Source organism: Spinacia oleracea, chromosome 3 (genome assembly GCF_020520425.1).
Source record: "Spinacia oleracea cultivar Varoflay chromosome 3, BTI_SOV_V1, whole genome shotgun sequence".
NCBI classification, from domain to species: Eukaryota; Viridiplantae; Streptophyta; class Magnoliopsida; order Caryophyllales; family Amaranthaceae; genus Spinacia; species Spinacia oleracea.
The window spans coordinates 71,041,237-71,065,027 of record NC_079489.1 but is presented as its reverse complement, the minus strand read 5'-3'; positions in this window follow the sequence as shown (position 1 = coordinate 71,065,027).

Sequence of the window (23,791 nt, the reverse complement as noted above, 5' to 3'; positions counted from 1 at the left end):
TTCCAAATTAGAAAAAGAAAATCCCAAAGTGTAGAATTATTGGTAACCTTAAATCTGAATTGAAATGCATCAAGGAAATACGCAAGGGCATAAAATAAAACCCAAATGCTTTTCATTCGTTATTTGTTGGCAATGGAAAGTCCTTAAGTATTTTGTAACTCCTAAACTAAATTGGGGATCTCAAAGTTAAATCTTAAATATTTAATAAACCATAAACATACTATATGCATATACTTATAATGTATTGTGGGGATGACCAAACAATCAGGTTCGTTATACACCTTGTGACATTTCGATTTGATTAAGATCGCTTACAACACTCATTCCCCTGAGAGGAGTTATTTCGACTTTTTAGTAACTCTTAAATTAGGAATAGGAGTTCCCAAAGTAGAAATTTATTTATAAAATTATAAATAACGATAAAGTGGAAATCGCACATAACTAAATTAATATACGAATCTCTATAAACCCCGCGAATGTTCTCCCTTAGTATTGTTTGATGTTATTATTTAGTAATACCTAATTAATCAGAAATAGGAAGTCCCCAAGTGTTAATTAATAATATAAGGATGACGCTAGAGTTGAATGTGCATAGAAGAAATAAGTAAGGCTAAGAAAAATCCTCTAATATGTTTCATTCTTTACAATTACACCGAGTATAATCATTTAACACGACCTTGAACTCACTAATATCATGAATGTATGTTGTAATGCATAAATAGTAAACATGCAGTCCTAAATTACCGACATTTTACAATACTCATTCACTTAATACTTTTCTCTTATTTTTCAAGTTATTTAATTTTGATGTAATTATTTAGTAATTCCTAAATAACTAGTAGTAAGTACTAAAGTGTAAATGTATTTATTAAATTGCGGAAGACGCAAGAGATGAAAGTGTATAGAATAAATAAGAAAGGCAATGAAAAAAATCTCAGATGTGTTTCGTTTGAAATACATATGGTTTAGTTACTCTGAACTCACTTATTTCATGTATACGGTGACACGTGAATAATAGATAGAAAGTTCCAGGATATTGATCTTATATAACATCATGGGGAAACACTCATGTTGATGCCTAATAGGTACCTCGCTTAAATGATTAGTAACTACTAAAACACTTTTTCGGAAGTTCATAAATAAATGTTACACAATTTGATAAGGCCCAAATACTCTGTACTAGCTCCCATATAACATGTCGAAATAATAAGGGTCGAGCATAATACCCATTTGCTTAAAAGAAGTTACTTTGTTGTTTCATTTAGTAACTCTTAATTAAGAAATGTAAAGTCCCAAAATATTTGGTAACTCCTAAACCTAATTTGGAAGTCCCCGAAGCAAATATTAGACAATGCAATTAACCATGAACATATTATATGTATACTTGTGTAGTCAACTAGTCATTATGTACGCTGGGGATGATGATCAAATAATCAGGTTCTCGTTATACACCTCGTGACGTTTCTAAATACTCTTTGTTATTTTGACGTTATTATTAGGTAATTTCTAAGTAAGAATAGCAACTCCAAACATAAACTTATTTATGAAAAATTCATAATTTTATTTACAAATCTATTGTCCTAGTCAACTAAAAGCATACAATGTAATAATCTTTTCATTCTTTATAGGGGCTATTAAATAAAAACACTTTTATAATATAAGGATTATTACACGTTAAATACTTTCTTTTACAAGTATGTTGTCTTATCAATAATAAGGTACAATGCAGTAATTGTTCACAAAAAAATGGAATAATTATCTTTATTAATTTTGGTTATGATTTTAATTTCCATAATTATCTTGGAACCATCGTCCTTTACTTAAAAGTTAAAAATCTCTTTTATTTAAACTTCGAATAATTTTTAAATTTTTTGTAAATATTCTAAAAAACACGAATCTTAAAAATTTATCAATAACTTTTTTGTAAGACCGTCTTGCCGAAAATACCGTTTTGATTTCTTAATTAATTGATTTTATTTTTAACTAATTGGTTTTATTGTTTAACTAATTGGTTCCATTGTTGGGGTAATTAGTTCTTGTGCTTAACTAATTGGTTAAATTGCTTAACTTATTGGTTCCACAGTTTAACTTATATGTCACCAAGAAGGTATTTTGTGTAAGATCGCCTTATATAATTTAATTAAACATAAGGCTCGTTCAACTTATTTTGACTTATTTCATACAAAATAAGTTCAGATAAGTTCAAATAATATAAGTTTTCACCCTTTATGAAACTCCACAAGTACGAAATATTATTTTCCAACATTATTACACCTTTTTTAGTGAAAATTTATTATAACCTTATTATATTATTTCACCAAATTACTCAAAAAATTAAATTTCTCTTAATGATGATATCTATTATAAATAAAAATATCAATTTCAGAAATCTAGGAAAAAGTTTTCGTATAAATGTTCAAGATTAACAATTTATGTCTTCATATCCCATAATACCTAAAAAACTAAACGACCATCCTGAAATAATTTTCTTTTTACTCAAACTATTAAAAACTTGTTGGTATTTTTTTTTGTTGATAACAAAAAACTTGTTTGTAAATTAGTTTATGTTTTTTATGGGTGATTTCTTAAGCAATGACATTTGCATAATTGCATGTGACATCAAGGCCTTCAGATGATTTTGTTAAAAAAATATTTTTCACGTTTTATTCTTTATTTTGTTAAGGCCTAACTACCGCTTCTTAGTTCTTACCAAAAAAATATCCATTCCCATGACGTGATTTCACTTTCTTGTGGGATAATTATTGATTTACATTTTGCTATCTATTATATTTTAAAATTAATTTTTACATGAGTTATTAGGGGTATTTTAGTTTATTCTGCAAGGAGACACTAAAAGTCAATTAAATTAATAAGTCAATTAAATTGTCAAAAGTTCTGTCCCGGTTAAATCGGGGCAAATATTAAGTGACGGAGGGAGTATATAATAAACATGCAGTTCTACGTATTGATATTATATACGGAGTAATACTCATGTTGAAAGGTGTATCACTTAAACTATTTATATATTTATATATATAATCTTAATGTACTGTGAGATGCCCAAATAACCGGCTACACTAAATACCCATTGGCGTTTTGAGATGATTAAGCTCGCTTGCAATACACATTTGATTAGGAGAAGTTATTTTGATTATTAGATCCTTATTAAGAAATAAGAAGACCCAAATTATAAAGTTTTTTTTTTTATGTAATTAAGAGTAATAGTAGAGTTGAAAGTGCATATAAATAAATCAGCAAATCCTTAAAAATCCTTGAATGTTCTTTTTTCATTGCTTTACGATGGAATTAATTATTTATCACCACCCTGAGGCTACCGACTCACTGATTTCATGTACACTGTAACACATCTATTACTATATACTAAAAGATACCATGAATAATACGTGTCACGTCCTGGTGAGTCCTTAGTAATTTTTTTTCTTTTTTTTTCGCCGAAAATATTTTACTATATTTTAAAGAATCTTATCATTCTTTTTTTATATATATAGAAAGTCATTCCTTACAAAATGTTATTCTTTATCAATTTTTTATTTCAATACATTAACTATTTGTATACATATGTTACGGAGTACGGAGTATATAATATCTTTACATTATTATTCTTTTTGAGATATGGCAACATATATCTTTTGTACTACGTAATATTATTTTTATATAATTTTATTTTTGAACAATTAATCAATAATTACATTACTTTATTTTAAAATAATACCGAGAATAATCTGTTAGTCCTTTGAGAGAGTGTTTTTAACACATTTTTTACTACTAAATCGATAACTATATTTACCAGTCAATCAATAATAAATTACTATATACTAGACCTGGCAAACGTGTTATTTGGATCACATTTGAATGAGGTCATTTCGGGTCACATTTACTTCGGGTCGTGTTCGGGTATAAGTCAAAATTTTGAGAGATTTTGTATTGTGTTTTATTAAATTTTATGCATTTAATAATTATTAAAACGCGGGCTCAACAAATTATTTAAAAATACGAAACGCGGTAATATATTCGGTATATAAAATACGGTATCCGGACAAATATGGGTACAGGATCAGATGCTGATGTTTGATCCAAAATTTTGGATATCGGGTATGGTAACAAATATTATTCTAAAAACAACAAGTTATTGAGCCTAATAAGCTTTTTTCTTCTGTTTTTCCATCTTAAATATTTTTGTTGAAATCTTAAACTTCTACGTAGTAAAATAGTACTTTGTACTAATCACATTATGATTCAAATAAATGGTAATTTTCTATTATTTTTCCATTAACACTTGACAAAATCTGATTTAATTTTACTTAATGAAAAAAGTATTTTTAATAAATTAGTTTAAAATTTAAAATAAATAAAATATTTATTAACATCCGTGCATTTACGGGACCTAACCTAGTACAGAATATTAAGGAGTCCCAAATTATCAATCTTATATGATACTCATTCTCTTATGTTCAAGTTATTTTAGTTAAAGTATTATTCAGTAACTCCTAAAAGAAATATGACCTGTCAAAAAAAAATACAAAGTACAAAGTATAAATTTATTTATATAATTATGGGTGAGAGTCGAAATTGCATAGAAATAAATCATCAAATCCCTAAAAATCCACGAATTTATTTGGGTAATTATTATTATACGTCGGATTTAATTATCTAAAACGACATTGAGCTCACTTATTTCATCTAAAGAATGACACATAAATAATAAATAGGAAGTCTCAAAGTATTGATTCAATAAAATGATGCATATGCTTCATACTTTTGTTTGAGGGAAAATTATATTACGTAATATTATACTGTATTCAAATCGGAGTTTATTTTTTCTTTTTTCGATAACATTTATGTCAAACCAAATATGGATAAGTATATATACTTTTGTATGTTTTCCAAGGTACAATTTATAAAAACGGAGATATAATTTGTTAATACGATATACAATTATGTACTTCTATTCTTTTTGATATGATAATAATTAAAGTGAGGTACTTTTAATAAGCTAAGTATTTTCTTTTAATACGAAAATATGTAATATACCAAATATAGACAGCTCGGATATATTTTTGTGAAAATATGAAGCTTGCAATTTCAGTTTATAAAAAATCGCAATTATAATTAAGACACAAAAATCTAATCTTAATATATTAGTCACTAAAAAAATATCTTAATTATCTTTCCCTAAAAAAAATCTGAACATGAGCATAACTGTAACGCCCCGACCTCTAATTCAATAATTTAAAGCATAATTAGCAGCGGAATCAACCTAATTGGTCGGGACATTACCTGCCGTAACTTCCTTTTCGGAAATTACAAGGCAGACATCAATCATAAGCCTTTAAATGCTCCAAAATATATAATAATCCTTCATATTACCAAAATGAAAGTACATAACTTACTAAAAGTCTTTAATTAAAACTTATTAAACTATTAGAACCGTAAACATAAACTAGGTGGATAATATTAAAGTGAAACTCCTCGCCACTACTCGTGTCCATCATTCCCCGCAGTACCTAAAACGGAAAACAAAACGGTGAGCCGAAGACTCAGTAACGAACTATTCTAGCAGCGTAAATTCATTTCAATTCATTTTATTTAATAACACAGGGAGAATAGAATAAGTAAAACATTTAATAAAACATCATATTCACTTCATTCATAAACTTTGCAATTTAACATGCTAGTTGTCGGCAAGTACGAACCGTGAAGGAATTCTCCACTGGGCCTGGGCCCTGAGCCTGGGCTCATCATCGTAACATGGGCCTGGGCCCTGAGCCTGGGCTCATAAACCATGGGAGCCTGGGCTCGTAATCCATGGGTGGACAGGTGTCCGTGGTGCATGCATGACCGATAGATAGGAAAATGGTAGTTTATATACCGCCAGACAAACCAGGTCTTTCACTTTCATTTATCATGTTTTGTATAATTTTACCAAGCCTTGGCTTGTATTTCAGTTCGAAATAACATAACTTATTTAGCTCATAAAACATCATTTTGATCCTGGGATCAATAAACATATTATTTCTTTCAAAGCATTGCATAAACATAATTTTATGAGAAAACTCAATCAAATCATATTATAATAAACAATTCAAACAAATCATATTTCATCCCACAATCCATAAAACACATCAAAACATTTAATTCATAAATTCAATCATAACGTCATAATTTCATAAATCATATTTATAAGGGGATTGCGGGTACTAGCAATAGCCGTTACCTCACTTCCGCGATTTTGCTAAGGAATTCGCTTGGTTCGTTCGTCCTGAGCTCCGAGTCCAATTTCTTACAAATATTAAATCGTTGAATTAGTACTAAATCGATAAATAATTTAAAATCAATATTCTATAAACAATAAATTTAATAAGTAATGATTTTATAAATAAATATAATTTCATAATTTAATGAAAATATTATTAAACGAGATTTTAATCGAGATATATTTATATATTTCACAAATCGATTTATATGAAGATATTATATAAAGTTAGTAATTTATTTTATCAAAATTGATAATTAAATCTGAAAAATAATAATCAATTTTATTAGTAAATAATTATATTATGAAGATTATTAAAACATGAAAATTAATAATTAGAGAATCTGAAATTTAATAATTAGGAAATCTGAAATAGTAATTCAATTTAACTCACCAAAGGCCCAAATGAGTGTGGCCCAATTTAATTTGTGGGTTTTAAGGGAAGTGAATCAAAACCAAAAATAAGTTTTGGTTTTCTGGGAGCAGTGCTCGAACGAAACAGGGGAGGGGGAGAAGGGATGCACGAGGAGGAGGAGAAAGAGGAGGGAGGAAGGGAGGTTGGCTGGGGTGGGCGACGCCGGTGATTTCGTCGGAGATGGTGACGGCGGTTGAGCGGCGGCGGAGCAGGCGAGAGAAGGAGGAGGGAGTGCGAAGGAGGCGAGAAAGCAGGGGAGTTTGGGAGTGGGTTTTTCAGTCGGGATTTCGTGAAGGGGAAGGGTGGTTTGCCGGAGTTTTAGGGGCGGAGGTTTGTTGGAGAGACAATGAGGGTGGCTGGAGGTGGTGGTGGTTGGTGTGGTGTTGGTGCGGTGGAGCGAAAGAGAGGAAACAGGGGAGAGCAGAGGAGGTGGGTCGCGAAGGAGGTGAGAGAGCAGGGGGAGGTACGGTGGGTGTGCGGTGGTGCTGGAGGGAGACGGTGGTCAAGGTGGTGGTTGGACGGAGGTGGCAGTAGTGGTGGCTGGTGGTTGCAGTGGTGTTTGCGGTGGTGGTTCGAATTAAGGAAGAACAAGGGGATGATTTTTTTCTCAGTTTGTGAATTGATTTTGGTAAAGAAATTGATCAGAAATTGAAAGAAATTTGTAAGTTTTGTGAAGGATTCTAGAAGAGGAAGGCCTTGGGGCTCAAGAAAATGTATGGGGACTGATTTGAGGGAAGGTGGGATATGCGTGGGGAGCAAGGCAGTAAAGCAAAAATGGATTTTTTTTTTAATAAATTCACAATATTTGGCAAAAATTCAGAATTTGTAATAAAATGTTTAATTAAAATAATTCCTAAAAAATAAATAAATTATCGTTAACGAAAATAAATAATTTCAGTTTATAAATTTGTCGTTTAAAATAATTCGTAAAAACGATTAAAATAACGAAATTCGATTATTCGTAATTTAATTAAAAACGAAATTAAGTTGATAAATATTTTTAATTTTAATAAATCGAGTTTAAAATTTCGGGGTATTACATCCTTACCCCCTTAGAAAAAGTTTCGTCCTCGAAACTGGAGCTCAGTCGAACTAGCCATTCATAGAATCATATAATTCATACTTAATCGTTCTATTCGCTAGACAAACATGGCGGAATAATATTATAACATAATCATTCAAATAGTATATTAAAATTCATACATCTTATCGTTTCTAAACGAATAACTGGGGATATTTCGCTCTCATTTGCGCTTCGACTTCCCATGTAGCTTCAGATGTCAAGTGGTTAGCCCACAAGACTTTAACCATTGGAATTACTTTGCTTCTAAGTCGTTTCTCTCTTCGTTCTAGAATTTCAATTGGTTTCTCCTCGTAAGTCAAATCGTTTCGCAACATCAAGGGTTCATGCGTAATCACATGGCTAGGATCAGGAACATATTTTCTTAACATCGACACGTGGAACATATTATGCACTTTTTCCAAGTCAGTTGGTAAAGCTAGTCGATATGCTACTGCACCTATTCTTTCTAATATCTCATATGGCCCGATGTATCTTGGGCTCAACTTTCCTGTTTGACCAAATCTCATTATTCCTTTTGTTGGCGAAATTTTCAAGAACACGTGATCTCCAACCTCAAACTCTAGTGGTCTTCTTCGTTGGTCGGCATAACTCTTTTGCCTACTTTGTGCTGCCATCATTCTTGATTGGATTAAACGAATCTTGTCAGTAGTTTCTTGAATCAATTCTGGTCCTATAACACGTGCTTCATCGATATCACTCCAACATAATGGTGTACGACATTTCCTTCCATAAAGTGCTTCGTAAGGTGCCATACCAATAGTGGCCTGATAACTGTTGTTATACGAAAATTCAACCATAGGTAGAAACTTCTCCCAGGTTCCTTGAAAATCCAAAATACATGCTCTCAACATATCCTCGACAATTTGATTGGTACGCTCTGTTTGTCCATCAGTCGTTGGGTGAAATGCGGTACTGAAGTTAAGTTTCGTCCCAAGAGCTTTCTGCAATTCTTTCCAATAGGTTGATTGATACCTCGTATCACGATTAGAAACGATCGAACTAGGCACTCCATGCAATCGCACAATAGTGTTCACATATAGTTCAGCAAGTTGATCTAAACTCGAATTGCTCTTCATTGCTAAGAAATGCGCTGACTTTGTTAATCGACCAACAATGACCCAAATAGCATTCATTCCCTTGGTTGATCTTGGTAATCCTATGATAAAATCCATTGAAACTGAATCCCATTTCCATTCTGGCACATCCAGAGGTTGCAACAAACCTGCTGGTCTTTGATGCTCGATCTTGATTCTCTGACATGTCAAACATTTAGCCACATACTCTGCCACTTCTTGCTTCATGTTGCTCCACCAATACACTTGCCTTAAATCCTTATACATCTTATTTCCTCCAGGGTGAATCGAGTATGGTTATGAGCTTCTTCTAAGATTCTCTTTTTCAACTTCTCATCATTAGGCACACATAATCTTCCCTGAAACCTTAACGTGCCATCCTCTTGAATGACAAAACCAGGTGACTTCCCATTTTCCACTTCACTCCTTATTCTTTCTAATTGCAAGTCCTTACATTGCGCTTCCTTAATCTCATCAATCAAAGTTGGCTTCATTACCAACACATTCAAGCAAGCATTTCCTTTGATAAACTCAATTTCCATCTTTTGTAGATCATCTCGGTTGACTCGGGAAAAAGTTGGGATAGAATTTAGGTGAGACTTCCGACTTAATGCATCAGCAACAACGTTAGCCTTTCCGGGATGATATTGAATATCAAGGTCATAATCTTTAAGAAGTTATAACCACCTACGTTGCCTCATATTGAGTTCTTTTTGGGTGAAAATATACTTAAGACTCTTATGGTCGGTGAAAATTTGACACGAAACTCCATACAAATAATGTCTCCAAATCTTAAGGGCGAAAACAACAGCTGCAAGTTCGAGGTCATGGGTAGGGTAATTTTGTTCATGGACTTTGAGTTGGCGTGAAGAATAAGCTATAACTTTTCCGTTTTGCATCAAGACACATCCTAACCCATTCTTGGAAGCATCACTATAGATTACAAATCCGTCGGTTCCAGATGGAAGGGTAAGAATAGGGGCAGTGGTGAGACGTTTCTTAAGTTCTTGAAATGCACATTCACAATCATCATTCCACAAAAATTTGGTATTCTTTCTAACTAATCGGGTTATGGGCAAGGCAACCTTAGAAAAATCTTGAACGAATCTTCGATAGTATCCAGCTAAACCCATAAAACTCCGTACTTCTGGTACATTAGTTGGTCTAGACCATTCCACAATTGCTTTTATTTTCTCAGGATCAACAGATACACCTTTCTCAGAGATAATATGTCCCAAAAATGATATTTCCTTAAGCCAGAATTCACATTTCAACAACTTAGCATATAACTGGTTTTCGATCAACATATCTAACACTTTTCTCAGATGCTCCTCGTGTTCCTCATTACTCTTAGAATATACCAAAATATCATCAATGAAAACAACTACAAACTTATCAAGGTATGGTTTAAAAATACGGTTCATCAAATCCATGAATACAGCTGGCGCATTGGTTAACCCAAAAGGCATCACAACAAACTCATAGTGACCATATCTAGTTCTAAAGGCTGTCTTTGGGATATCCTCGTGTTTAATTCGAAGTTGATGGTAACCTGACCTCAAATCAATCTTAGAAAACACTTTTTCACCTCGAAGTTGGTCAAACAAATCATCAATAAGGGGTAAGGGATATTTATTCTTAATAGTAATCTTGTTTAACTCTCGATAATCTATGCATAGCCTCATAGTTCCGTCCTTTTTCTTCACAAACAAGACAGGGGCTCCCCAAGGTGAAACACTAGGTCGAATATATCCTTTTTCAAGTAACTCATCTAATTGTTTCTTTAATTCTTGTAACTCAGCTGGTGCCATTCTATATGGTGCCTTAGAAATAGGGGTGGATCCCGGAATTAATTCAATGCTGAAATCTAATTCTCTTGGTGGGGGCATACTAGGTATTTCTTCTGGAAAAACATGTGGGTACTCACAAACAACAGGTATGTCGGTAATGGAAGGTCCAGAGGTATTTAAGTCAATAACACTACACAGATAACCAGATAAACCACTCTCAATCATTTTATGTGCTCTCAAAGCATGGACAATTTGAATCGTTGGTTTTCTTACTAACTTATGGAATGAAACTCTATCTCCATCTGGCGTTATAAGGGTCACACTTTGCCTCGAACAATTAAGGTTAGCTTCATACTTAGTCAACCAATTCATTCCCAAGATTACATCAAATTCAGATTGGTCAAAAGCTATTAAGTCTGCTCGAAACTCAACTTTCTTTATTATAATAGGGCAATCCTTATACATGGTTCTACATTTCACAATTTCTCCACTAGGAAGGGAAACATTCATAGCATGAAAGTCACAACATGGTTTCAAATTTAAATACTTTGCAAACAATGGAGAAATAAAGGAATGTGAAGCTCCAGAATCAAAAAGAACATGAGCTGGTAAAGAATGGATGGAGAAGGTACCGGTGATAACATTATCATTCTCATCTGCCTCATCCTGTCTCATCACAAAAACTCTTCCAGCTGGCGGTGGTCGGGGTGGGTTGCGGTTTGAACCTCCTGTGTTGATGTTGTTCCGACCACGATCGTTGTTAGTTGAAACTGGTCCTCTCGTGGTTGGGGTTACCTGCTTCGGACAATCTCTGATGTAATGATCATGGCTCCCACATCGAAAACAAGTGTTCGATCCTACACGGCATTCACTCTCGATGTGGCCTCTTCTCCCACATTTGGCACATTCTTGCGCCCTATTATTCTGGTTTCCACGATAACCTTGTCCTTTGTTTCCAACATCGTTCCTCCTTTGGTTTCCCTGATAGCCTTGGTTAGGCTTCTTTGCTCCTCCTTGACTCTGGTTTTCATTTCTCCTTTTATACCCAACATTCTTCGCTTCTCGAAGCAGTACCACTCTCTCTACATTAGCTGCAATATCAACCATATCCTGGTATGAAGTAAACCTCTGAGTGGACAACCTATCCTGGTACTTAAGGTGCAGGCCTCGCTCGAAACGGTTCATCCTGGACTGCTCTTTCGACACCAGGTCTGGTGCAAACCTTGACAACTCCATGAACTTATTTGCGTATTCCAACACGCTCATTGTTCCTTGTTGCAAGTTTAGAAATTCATCTTCTTTTTGTTTCCTCAGGGATGGTGGGTAAAACTTGTCTCTCATTAACTTTTGTAGCTCGTTCCAACCAAATCCAGACCCATTCTTTCGTTCCTTGTTAACTTTCCACCATAATCCTGCTTGACCCGTCAAGTAGAACACTGCGAAATCAACTCTCCATTTCTCAGGGCATTGCAGGGTTTCAAACAACTGATCAATGCGACTTATCCAATCCTCGAACTTAACTTGATCGGGCTTGCCATCATAGGATGGTGGGTTAAGCGACGAAAAGTTCTTGAACATCGTTGCGCTCTCGTTCCCACTAACATCTTTATTTTTCCGAGAATCATGGACCAATTCGGCCAACATTGCACTCACATTTTCCAATCGTTCCATCCTTTCCTCATGGCCATTAACATGGAAATACTCCTCGTGAGTAATGTCGTCATCATCGTGAACATGATGCTCGTTGCGAGCTCCGTTGGTAACAACGTTGATAGCATCAATGGTCGACATTCTGCATAACATATCTTATCAGATTGAAGCGAAATAATAATATAAAATAAACCCTTTGATCCCGTTCCTACACTCACACTCATATTCATTTTAACTTAGCAAGATTTTAAAACATTCTTTTTAACTAATTCCTTAAAATTCTTCACTTAAAGCCTAATGAATTCTATTCGTGCCAAAACCCGTAAGGTTTAGCACTTATGGTCCAGAACCTTTGCTCTTGATACCAAACTGTAACGCCCCGACCTCTAATTCAATAATTTAAAGCATAATTAGCAGCGGAATTAACCTAATTGGTCGGGACATTACCTGCCGTAACTTCCTTTTCGGAAATTACAAGGCAGACATCAATCATAAGCCTTTAAATGCTCCAAAATATATAATAATCCTTCATATTACCAAAATGAAAGTACATAACTTACTAAAAGTCTTTAATTAAAACTTATTAAACTATTAGAACCGTAAACATAAACTAGGTGGATAATATTAAAGTGAAACTCCTCGCCACTACTCGTGTCCATCATTCCCCGCAGTACCTAAAACGGAAAACAAAACGGTGAGCCGAAGACTCAGTAACGAACTATTCTAGCAGCGTAAATTCATTTCAATTCATTTTATTTAATAACACAGGGAGAATAGAATAAGTAAAAAATTTAATAAAACATCATATTCACTTCATTCATAAACTTTGCAATTTAACATGCTAGTTGTCGGCAAGTACGAACCGTGAAGGAATTCTCCACTGGGCCTGGGCCCTGAGCCTGGGCTCATCATCGTAACATGGGCCTGGGCCCTGAGCCTGGGCTCATAAACCATGGGAGCCTGGGCTCGTAATCCATGGGTGGACAGGTGTCCGTGGTGCATGCATGACCGATAGATAGGAAGATGGTAGTTTATATACCGCCAGACAAACCAGGTCTTTCACTTTCATTTATCATGTTTTGTATAATTTTACCAAGCCTTGGCTTGTATTTCAGTTCGAAATAACATAACTTATTTAGCTCATAAAACATCATTTTGATCCTGGGATCAATAAACATATTATTTCTTTCAAAGCATTGCATAAACATAATTTTATGAGAAAACTCAATCAAATCATATTATAATAAACAATTCAAACAAATCATATTTCATCCCACAATCCATAAAACACATCAAAACATTTAATTCATAAATTCAATCATAACGTCATAATTTCATAAATCATATTTATAAGGGGATTGCGGGTACTAGCAATAGCCGTTACCTCACTTCCGCGATTTTGCTAAGGAATTCGCTTGGTTCGTTCGTCCTGAGCTCCGAGTCCAATTTCTTACAAATATTAAATCGTTGAATTAGTACTAAATCGATAAATAATTTAAAATCAATATTCTATAAACAATAAATTTAATAAGTAATGATTTTATAAATAAATATAATTTCATAATTTAATGAAAATATTATTAAACGAGATTTTAATCGAGATATATTTATATATTTCACAAATCGATTTATATGAAGATATTATATAAAGTTAGTAATTTATTTTATCAAAATTGATAATTAAATCTGAAAAATAATAATCAATTTTATTAGTAAATAATTATATTATGAAGATTATTAAAACATGAAAATTAATAATTAGGAAATCTGAAATAGTAATTCAATTTAACTCACCAAAGGCCCAAATGAGTGTGGCCCAATTTAATTTGTGGGTTTTAAGGGAAGTGAATCAAAACCAAAAATAAGTTTTGGTTTTCTGGGAGCAGTGCTCGAACGAAACAGGGGAGGGGGAGAAGGGATGCACGAGGAGGAGGAGAAAGAGGAGGGAGGAAGGGAGGTTGGCTGGGGTGGGCGACGCCGGTGATTTCGTCGGAGATGGTGACGGCGGTTGAGCGGCGGCGGAGCAGGCGAGAGAAGGAGGAGGGAGTGCGAAGGAGGCGAGAAAGCAGGGGAGTTTGGGAGTGGGTTTTTCAGTCGGGATTTCGTGAAGGGGAAGGGTGGTTTGCCGGAGTTTTAGGGGCGGAGGTTTGTTGGAGAGACAATGAGGGTGGCTGGAGGTGGTGGTTGTTGGTGTGGTGTTGGTGCGGTGGAGCGAAAGAGAGGAAACAGGGGAGAGCAGAGGAGGTGGGTCGCGAAGGAGGTGAGAGAGCAGGGGGAGGTACGGTGGGTGTGCGGTGGTGCTGGAGGGAGACGGTGGTCAAGGTGGTGGTTGGACGGAGGTGGCAGTAGTGGTGGCTGGTGGTTGCAGTGGTGTTTGCGGTGGTGGTTCGAATTAAGGAAGAACAAGGGGATGATTTTTTTCTCAGTTTGTGAATTGATTTTGGTAATGAAATTGATCAGAAATTGAAAGAAATTTGTAAGTTTTGTGAAGGATTCTAGAAGAGGAAGGCCTTGGGGCTCAAGAAAATGTATGGGGACTGATTTGAGGGAAGGTGGGATATGCGTGGGGAGCAAGGCAGTAAAGCAAAAATGGATTTTTTTTTTTTTAATAAATTCACAATATTTGGCAAAAATTCAGAATTTGTAATAAAATGTTTAATTAAAATAATTCCTTAAAAATAAATAAATTATCGTTAACGAAAATAAATAATTTCAGTTTATAAATTTGTCGTTTAAAATAATTCGTAAAAACGATTAAAATAACGAAATTCGATTATTCGTAATTTAATTAAAAACGAAATTAAGTTGATAAATATTTTTAATTTTAATAAATCGAGTTTAAAATTTCGGGGTATTACAATAAGCGATCAAATTTTTTTTTGGAAGATATTTGTAGAATATATATGAAATATTCTTGTACCCATTTTGATATGAATATGATGAATTATAAGATATATGATGAAATATGAAAAATTATAATTAAGCCATAACCATGGTATTTAGATAACGCAATGGTTTAATTTTCGGCAAAAAGCACATAATAAAAGAAGATATATTTGGAAAAGAATGAAAAAGATACTTTTAGATTATAAAATCATAATTTACCTATATAAGATTCATTCCTAATTTATAGTTTAATGAAATATTTTTTCCTAAAGAAAAACCGTTAGTTAATTTTTTTTTTTTTTTTTTTTTTGACTAAAGAAGAAATGAACAGAAAACTAAACTAAGCTAAAACACGTCCGAAGAAGAAATTGCTAGATGAAAGCCACACTGAGCTTTCTGATGAGCAACTGCAATTATCTCCCTATCAACCTTGTAAATCACACATGAGTGAAAACTTGCACCTTTGCTCACAAGCTGTTGAATCGTCCACTTGAGCCCAATATCCTGCAATGATTTCCCTTGCAACATAGAAACTAAATTAAAAGAATCCGTGAAGATGACTATATTAGAAAAACCTCTAGCCGAAGCCCAAGAAAGGCAAGCACTACAAGCCAAGGCCTCTGCATGAGTAGCGGAATCTGTAGAACCAAAACTCGAACCCCCCCTTCCTATATGAAGACGAGATATGCTATCCGCCACAACCCAACCATAACCTGCTCTTTTGAATTTTTTCTGCCAAGCTGCATCTATATGGAGCGTGAACTCGGGCGCTGACGAAAAAGCATAACCAATAGATGCCAAATGAAAACCCGGAGGAGGGGAGTTAGTCAACTCCGGCGGATGAAGGAAAGCAAGGTTAACCAAGCTCCCACTTTGGACCCGCACATGTAACTCCATTGAAGAAGAAATATGGTCTAAAATAGACCAAACATTCATAACCTCATTCCTAAAAACCCTATTATTACGAGCTACCCATAATTCCCACAGAGTAACCCTGAAGAAGATTATTCTTGTACTCTTAATTCCATCCATGCTATGAAAGAGCTGGATATGTTTAGAGACCCATTCGCAGAAGGAAAGGTCATCATCAATTTCTGAGTTTAAACCCAATAAACCCTGCATCCAAACCTGCTTTGCTAACTCACAAAAACGAAATAAATGATCCATCGATTCTAATGGATCGCCACACTCCTCACAACTTAATGAAATGTCAATACCTCTTCGACTTAGTTGGTCCTTGACCGCCAAACCTTCGTAAGAAATCCTCCACAGAAAGAATTTCCACTTTGGAAGAGAAGGAATACGCCATAGTATTTTGTAAAAGTCTTTCCATTTGACCGTAGAATGACGCGGTTCTCCTAAACCTTGTGAAAGTTGAAGAAACGCATAGGCAGATTTGATTGAAAGATTACCTGACGGATGAGAAGCCCAAAACAAAAAATCATTCTCCTCAATATTAGGATTTTCCATAGCTGAAATTACCACTGCACAATCAAAAGAAAATGATTGCCTAATAAGTGGCTCCTTCCACCCTCCTGAACCTTGATTAATAAAATCTCGCACCTTCCAATTCCGAGCTTGTGCTAGAGTAACATTTGAAGAAAAAATGGGTACACAACCATTTACCCATTTATCCCCTCCCGCTGAAACACTTCTCCCATTCCCTATCTTCCACGCACAACCTTCAATGATTCTATTCTCTGCTCTTCGAAGACCTCTTAAACCCCAAGATAGAACCTTACCATGAAATGAAACCTTTCTACCTATATCCAGATTAAAGGGCCATTTTGCTGAATAAACTTTAGAAACCAATAACTGAGGATTATGCTTCATTCTCCATACCTGCTTCATTAAATATGCCTTGTTCAAATCCGACAAACACCTAATGCCAAGACCCCCCATTCCACGAGGCCTGTGCAAAATGTCTTTATTTATCCAATGCATACCCTTATCACCTTGTTTCGCCCAAAAGAACCGAACCAAAAGACTATCAATTTTTGCACAAACCGAAAGAGGGACTTCCAAACTCGAAAAAACATGAGACACCATGGACACTAAGACAGAATTTATCATAACCAATTTCTGCATTGGAGAAAGAAGCAGCCCACTCCACGCAGAATTTTAGCCACAACTTTATCTAAGAGAAAATTGAAATGCCTCCCCTTTTTCCCCGACATGTCAATAGGCATACCCAAATGATGGTTGAAAACACTCACTTGGGAAATTCGGAAGATTCCCTTGAAAGTGATCTGATTCTCCAAAGAAGTATTAGGGCTAAATTTAATAAAAGACTTGTTGAAATTCAATTGTTGCCCCGAGATCTTACAGAAACGACCCAGAATATCTTTCACAATCTCACAGGAAGCCTTACATGCCTTAAAGAAAACCATCGCATCATCCGCAAAGAAAAGGTGAGAAATAGACGGAGATCGTCTAGATAGCTTAATTCCTTGAAAAAGCTTCATATCCTTCCTCAATTGTAACATTCGACTAAGAATATCCATACAAAACAGAAATAAGAAAGGAGACAAAGGGTCTCCTTGCCTTAAACCACACTTAGGCTTGAAGCTTTCAGACACCTTACCATTAACAGAAACAAAAACACTTACGATACTGCTTATATATATATATTTTTTTAAAAAAAACTCTATTTTGTTTTTCAAAAAAATGAAATTAAAAAGGAGTTAAGATTTTATTCTTTCAGTTTAGTATTTATTTAAAATTATTTATTATTAAGTGTTACTTTTAAGGGCCGGGTGATTCAAAATCGTAGGATTCTTACCCTTATTTAATGGTGATTCAATAACCGTAGGATTCTTTCCTATTTTCTAGGATTTATTTAAGTCTTTTTTCGTCAAAAAAGGAAAAACAGTTCTGTTATTTTTTATTTTCAAAATAAAATGAAAATGGAAAAAACAAGTTAATTTTTTTTTTAAATAAAAATGTGATTTCAATTTAATTATTAATCAAGGTTAGTTTTGTCTTTCCGTCACAAATCAATTGAGTTCTTCAAATAACATTAATGGAGCATTGAATGCTTCAAACAATATCAATGGAGAATTTTAAAATTCGACAACTAAACATTTGTGCTAATTTGGTATATACGATTTTATTGTGTACATTGATTTTAGAATGCATATATAAACTCGAAAATGCATTTAAATTTATGTATAATGATAAACGGGTTTACATTGGTTATTTTAGAGTTGTTATGATAGTTTGGTATCATAAAATTGTTAAGGTGGATAATTAATTTGCGTTAATTGCTATGTTGAGATTGGAATGATGTGGTTGATAGATGAGGAGAAAGAAGACAAATATAATGAAGAAACTGTTAGGTTATGATACATATGACAATTCATAAATCATGCGGAAAAACCATAAAGTCAGGAAAGCATATTATTAACACATAATCATTTAGCATAGAATAGGTGCATACATGTTGTAGCGTGCCTTCCCTAGCTGCGCCCGAACCGAACAAGAACAAGTCTTTAGGACTCCAAATGTCGTCCCTCCGTAGATAGTCCACAGTACGTCCGGATCCGCCTCAAGTTAGACCAACTAGAATCGCCCTTAAGGTGCTTAGGAATTTCGGCTAGTGTTTGCAAGTGTATGGCTGATTTTTATTTCAAAAACTTACGCTTTGAGTACGTCAATCGTACCCATAAATTGAGACCCTAGACACCTATTTATAGGAGTATGGAAAATGAATTGTAATCCTACTAGGATGTGGATTTGCTAGTTAGAACTTTATTAGGACTCTAAATAACAAAGCAAATCTAATAGGATTAGGATTTTAATCTTTGCACAAATCCTAATAGGATTAGGATTTCCCGCACACGCATCGCACAAGCCGTGCACCCGCGCAGGCCTTGCGGCCCACGACAGGCGCACATCCCATGCTGCTGTGCTGCGCGCGCGCGCCCTTGGCTGGGCCTGGCCTTGCGCTGGGCCTGGTCAAGGCGTGCGTTGGTGCGTGCGGCTCGCTGGGCGATGGCCTGGCTTTGTGCTGGGCCTTCGTCTAGCGGGCCTCGTCCGATGCTAATTCGTACGATACGCTTCCAATTAAATTCCCGATTTCGGAATTCATTTCCGATACGAACAATATTTAATATTTTCGATTCCGGAATTAATTTCCGTTTCGAACAAATATTTAATATTTCCGTTTCCGGAATTATTTTCCGATTCCGATAATATTTCCGATTCTGACAATATTTCCGTTTCCGGCAATATTTCCGATTCCAGCAATATTTCCATTTCCGATAATATTTTCCGATACGTACCATGTTTCCGTTTCCGGCAACATCTACGACTTGGATAATATTTATATTTCCGATACGATCCATATTTCCGTTTCCGGCAATATCATCGTTTCCAGAGTATTCATTTCTTGCTTGTGACGATCTCAGCTCCCACTGAAACCAAGATCTGTCAATTCCGAATATCCATAGATAGAGTATTTAATGCCATTAAATACTTGATCCGTTTACGTACTATTTGTGTGACCCTACGGGTTCAGTCAAGAGTAAGTTGTGGATTAATATCATTAATTCCACTTGAACTGAAGCGGCCTCTAGCTAGGCATTCAGCTCACTTGATCTCACTGAATTATTAACTTGTTAATTAATACTGAACCGCATTTATTAGACTTATCATAGAATGCATACTTGGACCAAGGGCATTATTTCCTTCAGTCTCCCACTTGTCCTTAGGGACAAGTGTGCATTCCCTAATTCCTTTGTCGCTCGATGCTTGCTCTTGAACATAAGGTAAGAGTTGTCATCCTTATTATGTCCAAAGGTGTTTCTCGGTTTCAGAGTTCAACTGATCAAATAAACAGATAATCATAGCCTATGATTCATCCGAGCACGGCCATGCATTTCACAGTTTCTAGCTCTCCCAGTGGCCTTGTACAACTTTTAAGCATCTCATCCCGATTTATGGGAGGACAATCCCAATCTTGCGATCTTGAGATTAGACTTCGTTTGATAGGTGATTACCTGAGCGTTGCATTTATAGCCTCCTTTTACGGTGCGACGGTTGGTCAACGTCAAAGCAACCATTTCTCAAACAAGTAATCTCAAATCACCCAGGTATTGAGGATTTAGTGTCTAATAATTTTAATGAAATTTACTTATGACAGATTTTCATCTCTTACAGTAAAGTTTCATAGGTCTGTCCGATACTAGTCTTCCCAAAGTAAGTATCTATGCAAATGATTATGACATTGCCATGTCCACATAGTTCAAGAAACAGAACTACTAGTCATCTTGCATTCTAGTCGTCTAACGTTTTCTATGCGTCCAATTTTATAGAAAACTCCGACTAGGGACCATTTTCAACCTTTGACATTCAAGTTCACTTGATAGACATTTCTTAGTCACAGGACTGGTCCTGACAGTCTATCTTGAATATATCGTCAAATTGAAGGGACTCATCATTTAATAAACCACAAATTAAATGGAAAAATGAATTCTATTCATTTATTGTAAATGATTAACCAATAATGTTTTACAAAGATTTAAACTCTAAAACTTTAAAACATTAAACAAGGATATCAAAGCCATTCTCCAATATGCTTGATTCCCATAGCTGCAGTGTGCGAGTTGTGCTTCGCCTGCGGCAGAGGTTTAGTCAATGGATCTGATATGTTGTCATCAGTTCCAATCTTTCTTATCTCGACTTCTTTTCTTTCAACGAACTCTCGTAGAAGGTGAAATCTACGAAGTACATGCTTGACTCTCTGGCGGTGTCTAGGCTCCTTTGCCTGTGCAATAGCTCCGTTATTGTCACAATATAGAGCAATTGGTCCTTTAATGGAGGGGACTACACCAAGTTCGCCTATGAACTTCCTTAGCCATATAGCTTCCTTTGCTGCTTCATGTGCAGCAATGTACTCCGCTTCAGTTGTAGAATCCGCAATGGTGCTTTGCTTAGCACTTTTCCAGCTTACTGCACCTCCGTTGAGGCAGAAGACAAACCCAGAATGTGATCTGAAATCATCTTTGTCGGTTTGGAAACTTGCTTCCGTATAGCCTTTAACAATTAATTCATCATCTCCACCATAGACCAGGAAGTCATCTTTGTGCCTTTTCAGGTACTTCAGAATATTCTTGGCAGTAGTCCAATGCGCATCTCCTGGGTCTGACTGGTATCTGCTCGTAGCACTGAGTGCGTACGCAACATCCGGGCGTGTACATATCGTAGCATACATTATTGAACCAATCAATGATGCATATGGAATCCCATTCATTCGTCTACGCTCATCAAGTGTTTTTGGGCACTGAGTCTTGCTTAGAGTTATTCCATGAGACATGGGTAGGTAGCCTCGCTTGGAGTCTGCCATCTTGAACCTATCAAGCACCTTATTGATATAAGTGCTTTGACTAAGTCCAATCATCTTTTTAGATCTATCTCTGTAAATCTTGATGCCCAATATGTACTGTGCTTCTCCTAGATCCTTCATCGAAAAACATTTCCCAAGCCAAATCTTGACAGAGTTCAACATAGGAATGTCATTTCCGATAAGTAATATGTCGTCGACATATAATACTAGGAAAGCAATTTTGCTCCCACTGACCTTCTTGTATACACAGGATTCGTCTGCGTTCTTGATGAAACCAAAGTCACTGACTGCTTCATCAAAACGTATATTCCAGCTCCTGGATGCCTGCTTCAATCCGTAGATTGATTTCTTTAGCTTGCATACCTTTTTAGCATTCTTTGGATCCTCAAAACCTTCAGGCTGTGTCATGAACACAGTTTCTGTTAAAACGCCGTTTAAGAAAGCAGTTTTGACATCCATCTGCCATATTTCGTAATCGTAACATGCAACGATTGCTAACATTATCCGAATAGACTTTAGCATTGCAACTGGTGAAAAGGTTTCATCGTAATCCACACCGTGGACTTGCCTGTAACCTTTTGCAACCAATCTAGCTTTGAAAACTTCAAGTTTCCCATCCTTGTCCTTTTTCAGTTTGAAAACCCATTTACTTCCAATGGCTTGGTAGCCATCTGGCAAATCGACCAAATCCCATACTTGGTTTTCAGACATGGAGTCTAATTCAGATTGCATGGCTTCTTGCCATTGCTTGGAGCTAGGGCTCGTCATAGCTTGTTTGTAAGTCGCAGGTTCATCACTTTCAAGTAATAGAACGTCATAGCTCTCGTTTGTCAAAATACCTAAGTACCTTTCCGGTTGAGATCTATATCTTTGCGATCTACGCGGGGTAACATTTCTAGATTGACCATGATTCTCACCAGATACTTCTAAAGATCTCTGAGTTTTATCCTGAATGTCATCTTGAGCATTCTCTAGAGTTTGTTGTTCGACTCGAATTTCTTCGAGGTCTACTTTTCTCCTACTTGTCATTTTGGAAATGTGATCTTTCTCCAAAAAGACACCATCTCGAGCAACAAACACCTTGTTCTCAGATGTATTGTAGAAGTAATACCCCTTTGTTTCCTTTGGATAGCCCACAAGGATACATTTGCCAGATTTCGGATGAAGTTTGTCTGAAATTAATCGCTTGACGTATACTTCACATCCCCAAATCTTAAGAAAAGACACATTTGGAGGCTTACCAAACCATAACTCATATGGAGTCTTTTCGACAGCTTTAGACGTAGCTCTATTTATAGTGAGTGCAGCTGTATTTAGTGCATGTCCCCAAAATTCTAATGGAAGTTCGGCCTGACCCATCATTGACCTGACCATGTCTAGCAAGGTTCTGTTCCTCCGTTCCGACACACCGTTCCATTGTGGTGTTCAAGGAGGAGTCAATTATGATAGAATTCCACATTCTTTCAGATGGTCACCAAATTCATAGCTCAGATATTCACCGCCTCTATCAGACCGCAGTGCCTTAATCTTCTTGCCTGATTGATTCTCTACTTCACTCTGAAATTCCTTGAATTTGTCAAAGGATTCAGACTTATGCTTCATTAGGTAGACATAACCATATCTACTGAAGTCATCAGTGAAAGTGATAAAGTAGTTGAAACCACCTCTAGCATTTGTACTCATTGGTCCACATACATCTGTATGGATTAAACCCAATAGTTTATTTGCTCTTTCTCCAACTTTAGAGAAAGGTTGCTTTGTCATTTTGCCAAGTAAACATGATTCGCATTTACCATAATCCTCTAAGTCAAATGGTTCTAGAATTCCTTCCTTTTAAAGTCTTTCTAAGCGTTTCAAGTTTATATGGCCTAATCGACAATGCCACAGATAGGTGAGATCTGAATCATCCTTTTTGGCCCTTTTGGTATTTATGTTATAAACTTGTTTGTCGTGATCTAATAAATAAAGTCCATTGACTAATCTAGCAGATCCATAAAACATCTCTTTAAAATAAAACGAACAACTATTGTCTTTTATTAAAAAGGAAAATCCCTTAGCATCTAAGCAAGAAACTGAAATGATGTTTTTAGTAAGACTTGCAACATGGAAACATTCTTCCAGTTCCAAAACTAGTCCGGAGGGCAACGACAAATAATAAGTTCCTACAGCTAATGCAGCAATACGTGCTCCATTTCCCACTCGTAGGTCGACTTCACCCTTGCTTAACTTTCTACTTCTTCTTAGTCCCTGTGGATTGGAACATAAGTGTTAGC